At 39.2% G+C, this 20,736-nt stretch overlaps 1 pseudogene; it reads left to right on the top strand.

The window, feature by feature from the left end:
• Positions 1-2,127: 2,127 nt before the first annotated feature.
• LOC116333337 lies at positions 2,128-20,286 on the top strand (annotated as a pseudogene).
• Positions 20,287-20,736: the final 450 nt, after the last annotated feature.

Raw genomic sequence — 20,736 nt, forward strand, 5'->3', positions numbered from 1 at the left:
GCGTCTCACAGATGTGACCTAGTAAAGTGTAGCTGAACATTAGTAACGTTATTAACACTCTCATGGCAGGCTTTGAAGTTAGCGTCAGCTAAAGTAATATACTAGCAAAAAACTATTTCCAGGCTCAACTTCCATCATACAGATGATGCTCGTGGCAAAAGAGTAACGTTCAGAAGCCTTTTCATTGTGAAATCTGTTTCTGTTCATGAGGAAATAATATTCAAACTGATTAAATAGACATTTTTCAGTAGTTAGCTGCTATGAGCCTGTCTCAGTGTGAAGTGAAGTCTGTCTGTACTGGATCTGGATTCATCGTCGACCCTCCAACAGCGACACAGCGATCCGGCTCACCAATTGGTGATAACGACCTACTGAGCCTGCTAGCAGGGGCAATCTGAGCCACAGTTATGGGGCTGATAACTGCTAATAACACCCATTGATGGACTGTGCACACAAACAGTAACACAAAGACTCAATCAAGAACTGATGATGTATTTTTATTAGGACATGGAAAACAATGAAATACACATTTTTCATCATGCCTGTACTTTGACAAAAACTCAGCTTTGATATCTGCATGCCTGCAGCAGCAGCAGTAATGACAGAGAAATCATTTCTTCAGATTTGACTTCAAATGTCTCAAATTCAATATTTAAAGTCCATTTTTGGGGCTTTGATGAGTTGAATCAATGATTTGGATCATTGATTAGAGATCATACAGTTAAATGCACATTAGAAATGGTCCAGCAGTACAAGAGCTAACACATGGATGTAAATGATTCCACTGTGAAAGTTTCACATGAATTTTGGGTCACATGCAATAATGTTTGTGCTAACATAAGATCTAAACACAGACTGAACAGCTGGCTGAGGACATTTATAATCTGACCTCACATAAACACGTGTTTAATGAATTATTGTCAAAGTTTATCATCTGCAGTCTCATGAATCCTCTGGACATCAAACATTGATGGTGTTATTGGAGCTGAGTGCAGTTTGATGGCTTTATTATCCATGCTGTGACACATGGCAGCTGTCAGAGCAGAACACATGAAGTCAGCAGGTGTGTTTCAATTCAGTCTCTGCTTCCTCTGAAGGTCCATGACATCACAGCGAGGCCACGCAGGCCATCCAGAATCCCAGGCTCCCACAAACGTGTCCTCCTTCTCCCTGGATTTCAAGGACAGGTGGGCCCACCCTATCCCAAGATGCATTGCAGCATGGTGGTGGAACATATATTTGGGTCCAGAGGTGGAGCAGCACTCTCTCTCTCTGAGTCTTTGAGGCTGTTTTCTGTTTGAGTCTGGCTTCAGTCTAATTTAGCAGCTGTGACATCAGAGATTGTAGGGGAGGAACAGCCACACCCACAGGTGAGTTTCCCACCCAGAAACAGAGCGTGAACGCCACCTCTGTCTGCGCTGTGTTGGTCACAAGGTTTGTTCTGGGAAATGACAAATGTAGCACAGCAGCAGCTTTTAACACGTCTGAGCTGGGAACAGAAACTCGCCGAAACTCGCAGAAACTAGAACAGCTTCCAGTTTCTTTTGCTCGGCTACAGTTTGGGTGGATTTACATTTCAAGATGCAAAGAGACTGAAATGGTTAGGGTCAGGAGGTCAAAGGTCAGAGCTCCTGTGGGTCTGAGGGCGGCCTCACGCTGGAGAAGGATGAAGGAGTCTGACCTGAGCCAGTGTTTGACATGAACACATCAGCACTGCTATCAGTGAGCCTAACGACAGCCGTTAGCATCATTTCAGTGTTTCAGTCATTTAAAAACACTTCCTGTCACTGTGGTGGTCACAGTGACATCATGCAGTTTGTGTTTTGACCTCCAGAGGGCGACAAATCAGCACAGACAGAGAGCTCCAATCAAACTTTGCTGCCATCAGTAATAATTCTTCAAATATAATCATCAGTGTTTGAGCAATTATGATATCAGGGACGATCTACACATGTGTGACAATACTGAACATGTCACATGACACACCTTAAACATCATGTGATCCACTCTCAGTCTGCACTTTCAGTCATGACTTCAACAGGTTGAAATGAGCTTTGAAGAACGCAGCGTTAGGTGTTTCCTTCCTGCTCAAAGTTTACTTTCACTTCCTGAACTTCGTGGAGTGGAGCTTGTTGTTGGTGTCTCTGTGTGAAGAAACTGTAAGTTTGTTTCCTCCTTTAACAGTTTGTCTTTAGGAACTTTACTGTTTGTTTAGCTCAGGTTTGATTTTTTCACACAACAAACTGTGTGTTGTTTTTTTTATATTCGGTCTCTCCATTAAAGTCAGTCTGTAATGTTTTCCAACGAGGCTGAGTGTGTCCGCCATTTTCTGTTAGTTTGTGATCAGAGTCACACTAAAAAATTTAATTGGCCTGAGCTCAACTGGAGAGACTCTGAGCTCTGGGTGTTTATATTTACACGGACCCAGGAGACAGAGAGTGGACTTTGTAAATGAATATTTTCTATAGATGTGTGTTAGATATAGAGTCAAGATGTCGGTGTTAAAAATACTGCGCCACAAACTGTTGAATCCGCTCCAACAGACTGTTCACACTGAAACAAAGATGGAGGACAGAACAGGTTCTATGTTGCTTAGATGGAACAAAAGTTACTGTTTAAATTTTAAAATTGTCTCTTAAGAAATCAAAACATTTAAAATGCTTGCATATCAGTCGCAGACATTAAACATTAAAAAAATACTTTGGCATTTTTCTTGATGAGAAAAGTTAGACTTAAGGTATTTATTATATGTTAGTACTAAGGTCAACTGTTTCCCCTCACTGCAGTGAAAATTAACTCAAACTTTGATTTTTAAGAAATTACACTTTATACTGAAGTGAAGGCAGTGTTGGGGAGTAACGGAATATATGTACCGATGTTACGTATTTAAAATAGAAAATATGAGTAACTGTATTCCGTTACAGTTACTATTTAAAAAGGTGGTATTCAGAATACAGTTACATTGTTGAAATAAATGGATTAACCAGTGGTCTTGTCCTATTTCATTAAGCTATGCCCTCTCTATTTTTGGTAATTCCACGCCGGTGGAAACCCAAACAAAACACGCATTAAGAGGCTCTAATGCCTGTGTCTCTATCTCACGGCCCATGTCACCTCTACTTACGGCTCATGAGTGAAGAAATTCTTTAAAAACGCATTCAAAAAATGATTTAACAGGGCTTTGGAGTTGATGTAATGCCACAGTGCATTGTGGGAGCGCGGCGCTATTTGAGAAGGACACGAATCAAAACAAACACACTGTGTTGGAAGGATGACTGCCAGAACCATGCTTAAAATCAACTCAAAAATCAAAGGACTGTATCGAGACCGATTGCACCTGGACACCAAGAGACGGTACTTGGAAAAAATAGCATGCATTGGTAATGTGGACCCGTATGAAATTCGGCAGTGGAGTAGAAACCCTGAAGACCTAATGCCATTGTCCTTCCCTGATACCTTCTTGTACCTTGTCTGTGGAGTCAGCGCATACATGGCGAATCATTTTTGGAATTATAAATCCCTGGAGGTGCACATCTAATTCACAAACGGTTGGGTACAAGATTTGGCCGTTTTTAAGCCTCCACATTGTGAGTACTTTGACCATATGACCAAGATACAGCCAGAGGTTGCACATAACAGTGACTTCTCCTCAGCAGCTGCCCCAGAAATTTCATCTAGATAAAACATAAACACACCGTATGCAGTGAAAGGCAAAAGGAGCCGTCCGCAAAAAAGGCAAATTACACTTGCTACTCTGAAGTTGTCACCGATAAGCTACTCTATAAAAGGAACATAGTTCTGCTGCATCACACATTAGGATGTTTGTTCTAATTTTCTTTGACATCAGCGCATTGAAAATAAAACTAAAAGCCTATAAAGATATGAATTTCTTTAGAACTTACTGGAATGAAAATGTCGGGAGCACACCAACAAAAAATGATGGCAGAGAACTCGATATCAGCTCGTCTCACCGCTGCTATCCAAGCCTGACGTCTTCGTTTGGTAACATCAGATACATGAGATCCCTTACGTTGCTTCCAGGACGGGAAACGATAAAAAGAGCCCACTTCCAGCTTATTCCGTTCCCGATAGTGCGATCTTTGTTATGTTTGATCTATTTATTTGTATATGTTTTGTGTATTTATACACAAGCACTCATATATATTCAAATAATTTAAAAACATGTTCATTTACCTGTTACTACCACACACCAAATCCAGTCGTTGGCACTTGCTGGCTTGTGTAGCCACTAGGTAACAAAAGCTCAACACTGCGCCGAGCATCCTGGAGCACTTCTGTTGAGTTTTTACGTGTTTTGGAGTTTTTACGTGTTTTGGAGTTTGTACGTGCTTTGTCTCTAGGGGCCACCGTAAATATAATTTTATTTTTTCACTCCACATAAAATCTAATAAATAAATCATATAATACAAAAAACTGCTATTTACATTTCAACTTTTAACTATTTAAATTTTCAGCTTTTTCCTTTTAAACAAATTTAAAGTGAAACAACACAAAACACTGCAAACCACAACACAATAAATATAAATTAAAATATGAAAACAAAAAGAAGATGCATATTCTCTGTCATATGGGCCCGCATGAATAAACTTTCTGAATCCTTTATCATCTGCAACTGAAAATAGTTGTGGATGATTACTATACCTTTCTAATGTGACGTTGTTGTCCCTGCCTCTCTTTCTCTCTCTCTCCCTCCTGCTCTGTTCCTGTGCTACTGCGAGTGTAACTACCGCCCCTCCCCCCTCTGCCCAGCGCAAAGCACAAGGCTCGCGTGCTTTTCATTTCTAACCAGGGTCATCTGTGCAGCAACATTTCTTCATGTGGCACTTTTCCTTGATCAGATCTGTTTGAGCTTCTAGTTTCAGACGGAAGCAGTAAAAACACTGAGATCACAGCATTCAAACTCTTTAAACACAGCAAAAAGGAAGAACCTGGATATAAGAAAGTATTTTTCCAAGAAACCTGTAAGTCACTTAAAGCCAAGTTCACTCATAAAATGTGTCCGTCATAATAACATTACAGGCTATGCTAGGTTTTGGCCCACATCAGTCTAAAAGTGCACTGTTAGAAAAAGCATCCTGAAAAAACGGTGATATTCCGGCAGCTGGGGCACCAAAATACGACCGTATAATCACAGAAAAGAACTCCCGCATAAAAATACGGTTATTTCCAGTAATGAAAATACAATTAGTTGCGCTAATTTGACATGGGATCTCGCTTTTTTCAAGTGCCGCTAAACATTAAATTAGGAACATGTTAATGTCATTAAACAGTGAAATCATCTATAAATAGGAAAAAAAAAAACCATCTTAAAAAAACAGTAATATTCCGGCAGCTAGGGCGCCAAAATACGACCGTAAAATAACAGAAAATAACTCCCATAAAAATACGGTCATTTTCACTAATGAAAATAGAGTTTGTTGCGCTAATTTTACATGGGATTCTGCCTTTTCCAAGTGCTTTTAGACATTAAATTAGGAACATTTTAATGTGATTAAACAATGAAATTACCTATAAACAAGGTCAATGAATGTGGCAATATGAATCATAATACGTAAATGTACAGAAATATACAGTTAACAGTTGGTTTAACTAATAATGGATTGCATGCTCTGGGACAGACTGACAGAGGCGAGGCTGCCGTATCGCACCATCAGCCCCTCTGGCCATCGCCAGTAGGCAAAGAGTCTTGACCACGGACACAACGACTGAGCGTGTCCGAGCCGGGGCTCGAACCGGCAACCTTCTGATTACAAGGCGAACTGTTAACTCTTGAGCCACGATCGCCCTAACTAGCAATGATAATAATACTTATGTGATGTAACACAAGCTTATAGGAATCATGTTATATGCTTTTCCATAGCATTACATTTGAATTCAACAGTTCAATCTTTCAAATAACGGACAGATATTTGTGGAATCATGATACATTTGTGAATGTATTTTAACAATCTAAATATGCATATGTACAGACAGATACATTTAATAATCATGACAATTATGTTTCATTACATTACAGTGATTTAACGTTAATTTACATTTGAAATGTGAAGTCAAAGTCTATTTACGGAACTTTAATGATATTCTAGAAGAACAGAACAAAACTGTAAAATGCAAAGTAAAATACTTTTATATTAGGATTTTTTCCTACAGTGCAGCCATGCCCGCGACCTTGTTGTTGTTAGTTCACATTCATTGGCCGATGCTTAGCGTCATGTTATTTATATTACCTGCAATTCCTACCTCTACATTTCTTTTTCAAAACATATAACATTAGCACAGTGTGGCCGTGCAATGTTTTAAATTGTGGCATGCAGAGAAATCTAAACAAAGATGCTCACAGAGAGATTGTGCTTGTTATTCAACTCCAAGCTGGTAGAGGGAGCTCTTTATTATTGGAACTCATCCAAGTGACTTCTTCAGTCTCACTCTCGAGACTGAAGAAGTCACTTGGATGAGTGACGAAACATTTCTCCCACAAAACACTACGTCCAGATGAACAGATTCAACTTTTGGAGATTTACTTTCCTGGATGATTGAGAATGCATCAAGACCATGTGCCTCAAGGTTCAACAACAGCACAACAGCAGTCACTCATGGTACAGCACTCTCTCTACAAAACAACTGTCAGTGACTCTGCACCACAGCGTAAACACAACATTCAAGATAACAGTTAAAAGTAACGTAACCATAAACAATAAAACAAGAACATCTAAACAGCAGCACATGTCCCAAGGCATGATGGGAGAGAACTAGCTGTTCCCATTTCTGGATGTATTTTTACGGTCTAATATGCTTATGTACAGAAACATATGTTTAACAAACAAGTAAATTGTGTTTTACTATATTTACAGTGATGTTATGTTGTTTTACCTTTGACATGTAAGATCACAGTCTACTCATGTAAATTTAATGATATCCTAGAAAGACAGTACAAAACTGTAAAATATACAGTAAGATACTTTGACATTACTATTTTTTGGAACAGTGTGTATGGAACCATGAATAACGTGTTTTGGAAGCTAACTGCACAACAGGCAGCACTATTAGTTATCTCAGTCTCTAATTTCTAGTTTTGATTGAAATTATCAGAGAAAACGGAGCCTTGAGCAAGCCCGGATATTAGTTTACAGAGGCTGTTAAAATTATATGTCTAACGTTAAAATGTTGGTGACACAGTAATTTCATCCTAATGTACTGACATATTCATAGGGTTAATTTTTGAGACAAAATATCATGAGGTAGTCATGATTTTGCAAATATTCCACCTTGTAGTGCAGTTTGCACAAATTGTTTTAAAAATGCACTCACACTACAAACATTACTGATGAGTCAAGATCTGCACAAACTGACAGAAACACTGAAGCAGCTGCACATTTTATTCTTATTGTCATGTATGTGCTATTTGTCAGGTGACAGAAGAACCAACACAAAGCTCAGAGAGTAATGGTGATACAAGATCACAGGTGAAATTGGATGATGACTTGGTGGTTCATTACTGTATTTGAAGCACATGTGTGACTGCATGTATTTGGGATGTCTCACTGTTATTTATCAGGTGACAGAGGCAGCTCTGCCATGTTGTAGCTCGGACAGAGGTGAAGAGGCGAGGTCACAGGTGACTGACTGATGATGTGGTGCTATAGATTAACTAGTATTTATTATCATGACATTTGTTAGGCTGCTGATGTAAATTCATGAGTGTATATTTGACAAAGAATCTGAATTGACATGTCTCACTTTTTATATGGCACGAATCAATGTGGTATTTTATCAGGTGGTAATATGTCCTAGTGCAGTCAGAGGGGAAGAGCCAGGGCCAAAGGTGAGGCACATCAAGCACAGAATAATAATTTTAATCTGAGGATAAAACACATGTACTGAGGCTGAAAGAAGCTTCAGTGCTCTCAGAAGACTAAAAACATGGCTAAGGTCAACAATGACTCAAATGAGATTAAACAATGCTGCTGTATGTCCACCAGGAGAGACTGGACAGTATAGATGTAAGACAAACATGCCAGCAGTTTATCTCTGTTAACGAGAGGAGAAGGCATGTGTTTGGCTCCTTCACATAGTGGACATTGAGTTGTTGTGTGGGGCACCAGTAGTCCATGTCTGTTGCTGTAACAGTTCATGTTTAGAATAAAAATCCCAGCTCATGGAGTTAATCAGGGCCTAAAATGCCTAAAATGTTGCATAATTTTGCTGAGAGATTTTTTACTTTGTGGTAATCTTAGATGAGTAGTTTTATGGACAAAAACCAGCAGGTCATTCAGTGTTTCCTTAGTGCTAATGTATCAGAGATGTTGGTGCACTATAACTGAAGGAATGTTGTTAAGTCCTTAAAGTCATATTCTTTATTGTCATGACTCTATTTTTATTTTTGTATGATACCTGATTTATATGGAATATGGCTGAAGTAAACTAAAGTCTAAAATACTTTAGTCATTTGTTTAATAGTAATTTAGGATTATATATTTCACATATAAAACTATGAATTGTAATTTTAAGTGGTTTAAAAGCACGTAGAATAGGATATGTAGGCAAGTATATTTCTCCTTTTTTATCAAGAAGCAAAGACAAAAAGGGGAAAAAAAAAGAAACAGGGCGGGGTGTGGTGGTTGAATCATCCGTCCCCACCAATGTCAAAACCAAATCTACGCCCTTGTGTCATGATGTGTGAAGAGCACAGAGGGATGCTATGCACGCACTAAAACACCTTCCTGTTCCTTGAATAAGCCACAGCTTGTTTCATGTTCTTATGCTGCTCATTTATTGTAGTCTGAAAGTGAAAGTACACCAGAATATTACAGTTAACAAGTAAACACTGACATACATCTTCCCACTATCACCAAGTACTTGCTCATATGGGGTTGTCTGATAGCTAAAGCTTTCTCCAGAACTGTAGCTGTTGGGGTATCTGGGTCATCAACACATTGTTTTTGTATTTATGATTTTGAATGTTGTTTTTTCATTATAGTGTTCTCTGTGTGACTGGTTCCTAGTTTAGTTATCTGTATTTCTAGTCTAGGTTTTCTGGTGTTTGGTCCCGTTCTCATCTCATTACCTGTTTGTCTTGGTCTTACCTCTGTGTATTCTCTCCTGTTAGGCCATCTTGTCTTTATGTTTATTTTTCTGTTCCTCATCATGTTTATTTGCCTTGCTGTCTCGTCCCTCTGGTTATGCTGTTAGGTCGTCTGAGTCTTTAGGCTTTCATTGTCTTGCCTCCCTGCTGTTCCATGCCCCATGTATAGTCTTGTCTCTATATTTATTCCCTTGTTCCTCAGTCGTGTCTCTGTCACTCCTGTTGTTGCCTGTACCCAGTCTGCGTCTCAGAATCTGTGTTTTTCTGTACTTCCCGTTTTACTTTGATAGTCTCCTGTCGGTGTAAGTTGTGTTCTGTTTTGTTTTGTGTTCTGTTACCTGCCATGTTTCCAGATGTTCCCTTTTTGCACTGTTTCCCTCTTGTATTTATTGTGTTCGTCTTCCTCTGTTCAGCATCACACTGTCCATCATTCCCCACTGTGTGGTTCTGCCTGTCTGTTTAGTTCATGTGTATTCCAGTTTGTTTTCTTCTTCTGGAGTCCAGCAATAAAGCTGAGTTCTGTAGGTGAGTCTGCATTGTGTGTCAAATATTCTGCCTGCTGCACACAGCGTATGGCAGTAGGCTCTTTACAGAATAAACACAGTAGACAATTTGGTGCTATATTGATAAAACTTGAATTGACTCAATTCTCCCCCGTGTCTGCGTGGGTTCTCCGGACAGCTGGGATAGGCTCCAGCGCCCCTCGCGACCCTGAAAAGGAAAAGCAGAAGCGAATGGACGGATGGATGAATCAATTATTTTTGTAGGATGGCTGCTTAGATTTATTTTCTCTCATATTTTTTTCCAGGTGTAAGATTTAAAGAAATTAGTTTACTGCTGAACTGTATATAACCATCATCCTTATCATTGCATCAATTATCATTCATCAGAGCATTGATTGAAGCTGCTGGCATTATGTTATAATTTGTATTACAGGGGTTATCATAATCAAATATTAACATGTTTATTATAGGGGCAGTTATAACCACTTTAAAATGATTGAGTTAAATATATATATCAAAACTCATATGCGGAGTATATTGTTACAGTAAAATAGTAGCTGAGCAAAGGCCTGAATGTATTCAGCAACCTGCTGCACTAGAGCTTGCTTGCCAACAGGTGACAGAAGAAGTTGTCCAGTCCAGGGGGACCTCAAAGGCCTGAGATCATCACCATATTTGAAAGAGGATGCCAGAAAGGGGAACTTCTATTCAGAATAGATCATTATCTGTAGAGGAGACAAACAATGTTCTTAAGATGCAAATTATGTGCTTGTAAACGCATGAGGGGGCGTCATAATACCCTGATGTTATAAAAGCAATCTGAAGTGTATTTTTGGGTGGGGATTTACAACTGATGGTTTCCAGTGTACGTCTCCCCACGCTGCGTGTATTCATTAAAATCAATTGTTTGATCGACCTCTTCTGGACCATGATTGTTTTACTCTCGTCCTCAATTTCGGACCCGTAACACAGGTATCATCACATCTGTTTGATCCTCACAGCTCATTATGGCAACACAGTGAGTACTATTAAAACAACTGAACAAATTATGAGGTATACAGTGGCTTGCAAAAGTATTCGGCCCCCTTGAACTTTTCCACATTTTGTCACATTACAGCCACAAACATGAATCAATTTTATTGGAATTCCACGTGAAAGACCAATACAAAGTGGTGTACACGTGAGAAGTGGAACGAAAATCATACATGATTCCAAACATTATTTACAAATAAATAACTGAAAAGTGGGGTGTGCGTAATTATTCAGCCCCCTGAGTCAATACTTTGTAGAACCACCTTTTGCTGCAATTCCAGCTGCCAGTCTTTTAGGGTATGTCTCTACCAGCTTTGCACATCTAGAGACTGAAATCCTTGCCCATTCTTCTTTGCAAAACAGCTCCAGCTCAGTCAGATTAGATGAACAGCGTTTGTGAACAGCAGTTTTCAGATCTTGCCACAGATTCTCGATTGGATTTAGATCTGGACTTTGACTGGGCCATTCTAACACATGGATATGTTTTGTTTTAAACCATTCCATTGTTGCCCTGGCTTTATGTTTAGGGTCGTTGTCCTGCTGGAAGGTGAACCTCCGCCCCAGTCTCAAGTCTTTTGCAGACTCCAAGAGGTTTTCTTCCAAGATTGCCCTGTATTTGGCTCCATCCATCTTCTCATCAACTCTGACCAGCTTCCCTGTCCCTGCTGAAGAGAAGCACCCCCAGAGCATGATGCTGCCACCACCATATGTGACAGTGGGGATGGTGTGTTCAGAGTGATGTGCAGTGTTAGTTTTCCGCCACACATAGCATTTTGCATTTTGGTCTCATCTGACCAGAGCACCTTCTTCCACATGTTTGCTGTGTCCCCCACATGGCTTGTGGCAAACTGCAAACAGGACTTCTTATGGTTTTCTGTTAACAATGGCTTTCTTCTTGCCACTCTTCCATAAAGGCCAACTTTGTGCAGTGCACGACTAATTGTTGTCCTATGGACAGATTCCCCCACCTGAGCTGTAGATCTCTGCAGCTCGTCCAGAGTCGCCATGGGCCTCTTGGCTGCATTTCTGATCAGCGCTCTCCTTGTTCGGCCTGTGAGTTTAGGTGGACGGCCTTGTCTTGGTAGGTTTACAGTTGTGCCATACTCCTTCCATTTCTGAATGATCGCTTGAACAGTGCTCCGTGGGATATTCAAGGCTTGGGAAATCTTTTTGTAGCCTAAGCCTGCTTTAAATGTGTCAATAACTTTATCCCTGACCTGTCTTGTGTGTTCTTTGGACTTCATGGTGTTGTTGCTCTCAATATTCTCTTAGACAACCTCTGAGGCCGTCACAGAGCAGCTGTATTTGTACTGACATTAGACACTCAGGTGCACTCTATTTAGTCATTAGCACTCATCAGGCAACGTCTATGGGCAACTGACTGCACTCAGACCAAAGGGGGCTGAATAATTACGCACACCCCACTTTGCAGTTATTTATTTGTAAAAAATGTTTGGAATCATGTATGATTTTTGTTCCACTTCTCACGTGTATACCACTTTGTATTGGTCTTTCACTTGGAATTCCAATAAAATTGATTCATGTTTGTGGCTGTAATGTGACAAAATGTGGAAAATGTGGAATACTTTTGCAAGCCACTGTATACAATAAAAAAATGGGGCAACCTCTTTTTCTTTAGCAAAAAAGTTTGCTTTTCTTTTTTCATGTTGTTATTTAATGACACAAAATGTTGGCTGAGCACCAGTATAGGACTGTCAAACAAGCAATCAACTAATGATTCAAATATTTGTTTTCACTACACAAGTAACAAGTGTTTCAATGTAAACAAAAAACCCTCACAGAATCAGTGAAAGCCTATTCACAGAGGGATAGGCTCCAGCACCCCCCGCGACCCTGGAAAGGATAAGCAGAAGAGAATGGATGGATGGATGGATGGATAGATGTTTATCAGTTCCCGCTCATGTCCAGCTCAATCCCACCAAACCCTTTTCAACCCATTTGGACAGCTACTCCTGTCCCCAGAATCTATCACTGTGATTACTCCAGACTCTGATTCACTGCTGTAGTTTTATAACCTTTAGTAGTTGTGAATGTCCTCTGACTGACTTGTGTCTTTTATAGTCTCCAGCTGTTTTATTACTTCCATTGCTGTCATTGTGCAACATACAAATGATAGCTATGTATATAGCAATAATAATGCTGTAGTGGCGATTCCCTTTGTTTGTTCAACCAAACATCCTAAAGTTTAAAATCCACAAGCCACTGCTGCACTGTGGCAATGTTTTGGGCGCAGGCAACAGAAGTTCAATGATCAAACTCAAAAGTTGCATTTTATGGTTTATTTTTCCAGTTTGGCAAGCAATAACAAATATCCATCTTTCTTCCTTCCTGCTGCTTCTCCTGCTCTGATAACAAACCACAGGCCCACCCCAGTGCATGCTGGTCCTATACCAGTCCCTTTAGTTATACAAAATGGCCCTACAGTTCTTTCTGACTGACTTAATGTTGTGGAAAATTTAACAATAACCTGCAACATACCCAGTGAGCTTGATTTGAAGTGGGTTTAATAAACACATTGCAATGTAGAGAGAGCATCCCAGTGAAACACCAGGACCATCTCTGAATTGTGTCCACTGCCCTTACATCTTATATATGCAGACACAGACACTCTTAAACAAACTCTAAACAAGCAGATCAATTATTACCAGATCTGTTCATTCTAAGAAAAGCTCCAACCAACCATCACCTCATCTGCAACAGGACGTCCAGAGCCCTCAAGAGTAAAATGAGTCTACTGTGAAGGTGCAATAAAACTTGGGCCCAACTTGTGATCACATTCCACATACATACAAACTGGTGACAGGAGTGCTCTAACTATACTTAAGTGACATGGTTAAAATATGTGATTAATACATGAGAAAAGAAATCTGCCACCACACTTAACATGAAAAACAATAACGCAAAACAAAATGAAGCAAAATATTAACCTACAAATAAAACTTGTAAATAATCTAAAAACATAAACAAACAAACAAAAAATAAACTTTAACATATTTCAAAATCACAAAAATAAAGAATAACAACAAATGCGTTCAAATCCTTTGCCCCTTTACGGTCAGAAAATTCTAGATTTCATTTGTTCGTGTCATAGCCTTTTCCAAAACAGAAAAACAGTCCAAGAAATGCTATGGGTGGCAACAGGTGGATTGTTGGGTTGATTTTTGGTTTATATTTTACCACGAAATAAATACCATATATTTTCAAAGGATCAAGTCGGAAGTGCGTTCTGAAAAATCTTTTACAACTTAAACATAAATAAAAGTTAACTTTGTATGATTACACAAATCATTTTAAACCCTCCCTTTGTCCCAGCTGACATTTGACCAAAAAAAAAAACATTTCCTCCACACCATCTAGTGTGCTCTTAATCCCTTAATTAATGGGAGGATCCAAAAGTTACCAGACAAATCCCTTTTCTAAAAGTATAATTAACTACAGAACGTAGCAAAACTAGCTAAGTCTATTCTTATTGTTTTAAAGAAAAACCAAAAAGGAATAGAAATTTTGATTCATAAAAATTCAATAAAAATGCCCACAGAATATTGGTAATTGCTCATACATAGGCAAACTGAGACAAAATAATACTAGACTAAATAGCAGCATGAGCTGTGACTTTAAGTGATGTTTTGAGGGAAAAGGTGAAAAAACATTCTCCAAGCTTGAGAATAAACATTCAAAGCCAATAAACTCTGAAAAGTCATCAGAAATATTGTGACAGAGGGGGAAAACACTTACTTCAGTTACACAAATTATATCATTTTGTATTTACATAATCTATGTTTTATCTAAAGGAAATATGAGAGCATCATCTCCAAGAGATCTGATGGACCTCCTGCTGTCTACCAGCTGAGAGCAAAGAAAGAGAAGTTTGGAACTCTGACAAGAATGACTGTTGGAGAAAAAAATCCAAACAAGACAAACAGAACCATCTTACTGGTGGGAGAAACAGGAGCAGGAAAATCTACACTGATCAACGCTCTGCTCATACACTATGGGCGTGAAGTGGGAGGATAGAGTCTGGTTTCAGATCGTAGAGGAGGAGAAAAGTGAGACATCAGATGTGATCGTGTACGAGATCTTTGGTTTTGAAGATGAAACTCTGCCCTACTCTCTGACCATCATCGATACTCCTGGATATGGAGACACCAGAGGGATTGAAAAAGATGACATCATCAGTCAAAGATTATTGGACTTGTTTCGATCAGATGATGGAGTCCATGAAGTTCATGCAGTGGGTTTGGTCATGGAGGCAAGTGTGAATCCATTGTTTGACCGACTGAAGTACATCTTTGATTTGGTTATGTCTCTGTTTGGAAAAAACTTGGAGAAAAATATCATAGCTCTGATCACACACTCAGATGGAAGAATACCTGAAAACCCACTTAAAGCTCTTGAAGCTGCAAAAATTAAATGCGCTAAAAATGAGAGCAATCAACCTGTTTACTTCCTGTTTAATAACTGCCAGCATGAAAAACAGAAAGAAAAATACCTGAAACAAAATTATGAAAACTCAGAGGAAGGAATGACAGATTTCACAGCCTTCCTGAGAGAAACTACACCTCTAAAGCCAGAGGCAGCATCTGAGGTGTTAAAGGAAAGTATCAGACTGACAGCCTGCATCCAAAACCTGCAAGAAAGAATTGAATTCACTGAAATCAAACAAAAAGAGATGAAACGGAGTCAGGAAGCTCTGGGGAAACCTGAGAACACTGAGAATGAAGAGGTCCCTCAATTTGTTGCTCAAGTTTTTAAACATAAAGAAGCTATCAGAGAGGAGATGAGTGGGCCAGGTTTGAAAGCAGCTGTCAGCTGTACAGACTGTGAGGAGAACTGTCACTATCCTGGATGCACGGTGCCCTTAAATCACTGTGAGGTCTTTCAAGATGGTCTCTGCACGTCATGTACCAACAAGTGTCCTGCATCAGTGCATGTGAAAGGAAAGTGGAGATATGTGACCAGAATAAAAAAAGATCAGAAAAATGAACCACCAACAAAAGAGAAGGATGTTCATTTACTTGGAAAGGAAATGAACCGACTGACAGTAGAGAAGTCCCAGTTCCTGGATGAGTCCTACCAACATGTTGTCAGACTGGAGCAGATCGCTCTGAAAGCTGATTCAGATTCCACTATGGTCAACTTGGACTTCCTAATCAAGAAGATGAAGGAGAAAGGAGACACAGAGAAGATCAAGAAACTGGAGGAGATGAAAAGGAGAGAGGATAAAGGAAGCAAAGACGCACAGAGGTATATCAAACGACAGCATTTACAGCAAGTGACTGTCATTTATAATTATTATTAATGTATACATTTTAGTTGTAATAATTATAATTAATAACTATTTTCGTTTCAAAGGTATATGATAATTAAAAGTTGTTGGAAATATATCCTTTTTATTAAGCATGAGTAGTGGCATTTTGGTAAAACTTTTATTAGATGAAGTAATTATAATCGTTTTCTTAGACATATTGCAAAATGTGTTCATAAAAAGTTGGCTTTAGATGATTCGTGGTGAAAGGTGACACAGAGTGTAGTAAAGATCAGGGCATGCACGCTTACACACGCACACAGCAAGTAGACTCATTTCTAGGTTAGAGTTAAGCCATATTTTTGCTTTTAACTGCAATTTGTACCTGCAGAGCGACAGTTTTTTACAGAACGTGCTCATGATCTTCCAGAGATAAGTGAGAAGAAGACCAAATAACAGGAAACACCTGGCGTGAAGACGGTGAAAATGTCTCTTTAAGTGTGTTAAAGGTTGTCAACAAAGAAGTGTGGTGACTGTCATTAACTGTAACTTATGCATGTTATGTATCTGCTTGATGCAAGAAGGGGCCTGAACCCTGACATTTAAAAATCATTTGAAGTGTGCTTTCTAGTAGAGATTTATGCTGAGGATTGTGATGGTGTATTTCTTCCCACGCGTGTGTTTGATAAAATCATTGTTTTGACACATCTGGACCAGTGGTTGTTTGTCTCACACGTCAATCAAAAGAATTTGAGACAAAGTGTACAGATTAATGTCACTGCTGAAACACATCAGTGAAAGTTTGTCCTGGGTTTATTTCACCCTCAGCATTCAAACTGTTTCTTCTCTCAGCATGACAACACTAATGAATTCGATTACAGAACCTACATTTCTGTAATCGATGAAGAGCATGAGTGTCACAAATAATGACAATAAAAACTACAAATGAAACTGAAACTGTAGGAATCCAGGCCAGCAACAGCTGTGACCCACTTAGATGGTGTCATGCCAGCCCAATGAAAGATTGAGGGAAAAAATAAATTTATTCAGCCTGTGAATTACTAATAAAGAAATGAAAAAAATAAGCTGTCTTCTGATCATGTGGGCAGTGTGCTGTCAGCCTCCACAGTCACTTTTGTCTCAGAAATATATAACGTATAATTTAAAATATCAGTGTGACCACTAATGCTTTGGGAGAGCGGACAGAAAAAAATATGAATCTAAATGGTTACAAGAAAAAAACGTTTAATTTTATGTGACTTTTGATTCAGAGCAGAGATGGATTGGCTCAGTGTTAAATGTTAAACAGTAGTAACATGTTCATAATGTTTACATGTGTACTGAAGACATTTTGTTCTTTTCTCTGCAGGATCAGTTTGAACTCATCACCACATGAAGACATCATCTTAAACAGTTTTCTCATCATTTCAGCACCCCCTGCTGTCTACCAGCTGAGAGCAAAGAAACAGAAGATTGGAACTCTGACAAGAATGACTGTTGGAGAAAGAAATCAATACAAGACAAACAGAATCATCTTACTGGTGGGAGAAACAGGAGCAGGAAAATCTACTCTGATCAACGCTCTGCTCAACTTCACTATGGGAGTGAAGTGGGAGGATAGAGTCTGGTTTCAGATCGTAGAGGAGAAGGAGAAGAAAGATCAGACAAAAGGTCAGACAGAAAGTCAGACATCAGATGTGATCGTGTACGAGATCTTTGGGTTTGAAGATAAAACTCTGCCCTACTCTCTGACCATCATCGATACTCCTGGATATGGAGACACCAGAGGGATCGGACATGATGACATCATCAGTCACAGATTGTTGGACTTGTTTGGATCAGATGATGGAGTCCATGAACTTCATGCAGTGGGTTTGGTAATGAAGGCAAGTGATAATCGACTGAGTGACCGACTGATGTACGTCTTTGATTCAGTGACATCTCTGTTTGGAAAAAACATGGAGAAAAACATTGTAGCTCTGATCACACACTCAGATGGCAGCAGACCTGAAAATGTTCTTAAAGCTCTTGAAGTTGCAGCAATTAAATGTGCCAAAAATGAGAAGACTGAGCCTGTTCACTTCCTGTTTAATAACTGTCAGTATGCAGACCGAACAGAAGAAAATAAGTCTTCAAAGCATTCATGGGAACTCACACAGGAAAACATGAATCAGTTGACAGACTTCTTGGGAAAATCTAATCCTCAAACACTGATGAAAACAGGTGAAGTGTTAAAGGAACGAATCAGACTGAAAGCCTGCATCCAAAACCTGAAAGAGAGAATTGAGCTGGGTGAAAAGAAACAGACAAAAATCAGACAGATGCAAGAAGCTCTGAAGAAACATGAAGAAAAACAAAGAGAAGAAAAGAAAAAGCTTGAAGAAGTTAAAAAAATCCATGAAACTCTGAAGAGCCAAGGAGAACAGAAACGTGAAGAAGCTCTAAAAATACAACAAACTATAAAGGAACATGAAGAACAGATGAAGAGGAATGAGAGGTTCACTGTAGAAGTTGATGAGCCCTACAAAGTGAAAGATGCCATTGATGGTGGGAAGAGATTGTTGGTTTTTTATAGAGGAGCTGTCTGCTGTACAGTCTGTGAGGAGAACTGTCACTATCCTGGATGCACAATGGCCTGGAAACCTGCACACTGTGAGGTCATGAAAGGAGGTCTCTGCACTGTTTGTACCAACAAGTGTCCTGCATCAGATCATGTGAAAGAAAAGTGGAGATATATGACTAAGACAAGGAGAGTAACGAAGACGAATGAAGAAATGAAAAAGCAGTATGAAAAGAATGTGTCAGAACGTGAGATGAAAGCCAGACAGTTAAAAACTCTTACAGAGGAAGTGGATGAAACAATGAAAACAGTAGCTGTTTTATCAGAGAACAAAAAAGAAAAGGAGCAGAAATATGAAACGTATCAAAAAGAAAGTGAGGAGAAGTGTACCCTGTTAGAAAACCTTGAAAATGAAATGAAACAGCTGACAGCCGAGAGGTCTCAGTTCCTGGATGAGTCCTACCAACATGTTGTCAGACTGGAGCAGATCGCTCTGAAAGCTGATTCATTGTCCACTATTGTCCACTTGGACTTCCTGATTGAGAAGATGAAGCAGAAAGGAGACACAGAGAAGGTCCAGAAACTGGAGGAGATGCGAAGCAGGGTGGATGAAAAAAACGAAAAAGCAGCACATTGGTACATGCAAATACCATCAGCTATCAAAAACATTGGGAAATCCTTCCCTTGGTATAAGTGAAACATGTTAAGGAGCATCAGGCAGCTGTGTAGATGGCTTTTTTCCTGATACTTTCTATACTACATGTTCAGATGTACCCCACAGGTTTTTCTTGTTTAGCTAACAGATGGCATATTACTATTAAAAATGCATATTAGAAATTACTTACTTGTCGATTATTGAACATCTCTACTTAGAGAGCAGTCAGTTTGTTTAGCAGTTTTAGAGTCCTAAGGAGAAGCTACTGTGGCTCAGTGTTTGTTTTATGCATCTATAAATCATGTGGTAATGATATTTTGTATTTTTATAGCGGCTGATAGTTAATTGAATGTGAGGAATTGATTTTTGATGTGGACAAAAGGGCCTCCTTCTAAGACGGGAACATCATTTGTGCTTTCATATTTTATCCAGTTAATAAAACAAATATATAATTTCTCATTTATATAAAAAATTAGAGTTATTGCTTTTTCTTTATTAACATACATGTATTTCACACAGGTATTTGTACTTATGTAACATCTCATGACAAATATTACGACATGGACCCCACAGTGAGTTATTATGCAGAGCAGGTCTGAGCTGCCAGCTGTAAATGCAGTGAGGACGCCCCCTGCTGTTTAATGATCAGTACAACAGTGTGACAACAGCTCCCTGCTTCTCTGATGTCACAAACTAAACTCTGTGTTTTCCACAAATACATGTGTTTCTGTCACGTTGTTCTAATGTTGTCAGTGTGAGCTTTATTCTGCTGCTCCTCTCATGGTGACTCAGTAAAGTAGTAGTGGGACAGTAACATGTCACTCCAGATCCACAGACATGTTGTTGTCTTTCTAATCAGTGAGTGCAGAGGATGTTGGAGACACTGAACTCAGACACAGTGTAGAAATATTCAATCCAACTTTGACTCTTCAGTGTTTCTGAGTCCAGTCCTGAAACGTGATCTTCTTCCATCTGATCGATGCCTCGGATTCTTCATGTGTTCACACTGGAAATATTTCTGAGGAGTCAGGCCGAGTGGAAACATTTGGCTCCTTTCATGTTGGACTTTGTTTAAATTCTCCATATTCTGTTCTTCCATATTAAATCATCTCCTGCTTTATGCACTTTTTTGTCAATTCTCAATAAAAATTCTGCTTCATTCAGTCACTTTGCTCAGAGTGTCTTCACTGGATCATCAGCTGATTTTCTCTGTTTCTCTTTGTTCCTCAAACACTTTCAATTTATTGTTTGCACCAGAGAGACAGGAACATGCCTGTTAAACCATTTAAACATTTAACACAAAGAAGTAACTGTAACAACCAGTAGTAACGACAATATAGTTATGTATTTACACAACATGCTTTATTTGGATGTGTGTGACTGTCCTGTTCCTCCATATTCATCACTGACTGTTCACCTGAATAACTTTGATTGTTATTTGGTGTCAGCACTAAACACTCATCATGACAACAGCAGCATATCCTCTAGGGATGCACCGATACTGGTATCGGGTATCGGGGCCGATACTGTAAAATGTGTGCGTATTCGTACTCATAAAAGTTAACCGATACCATGAACCGATACTAATGTAGCCCGGATGGGAATTTGGGAGTAGAT

Source organism: Oreochromis aureus, linkage group 3 (assembly GCF_013358895.1).
Source record: "Oreochromis aureus strain Israel breed Guangdong linkage group 3, ZZ_aureus, whole genome shotgun sequence".
Classification (NCBI taxonomy): Eukaryota; Metazoa; Chordata; class Actinopteri; order Cichliformes; family Cichlidae; genus Oreochromis; species Oreochromis aureus.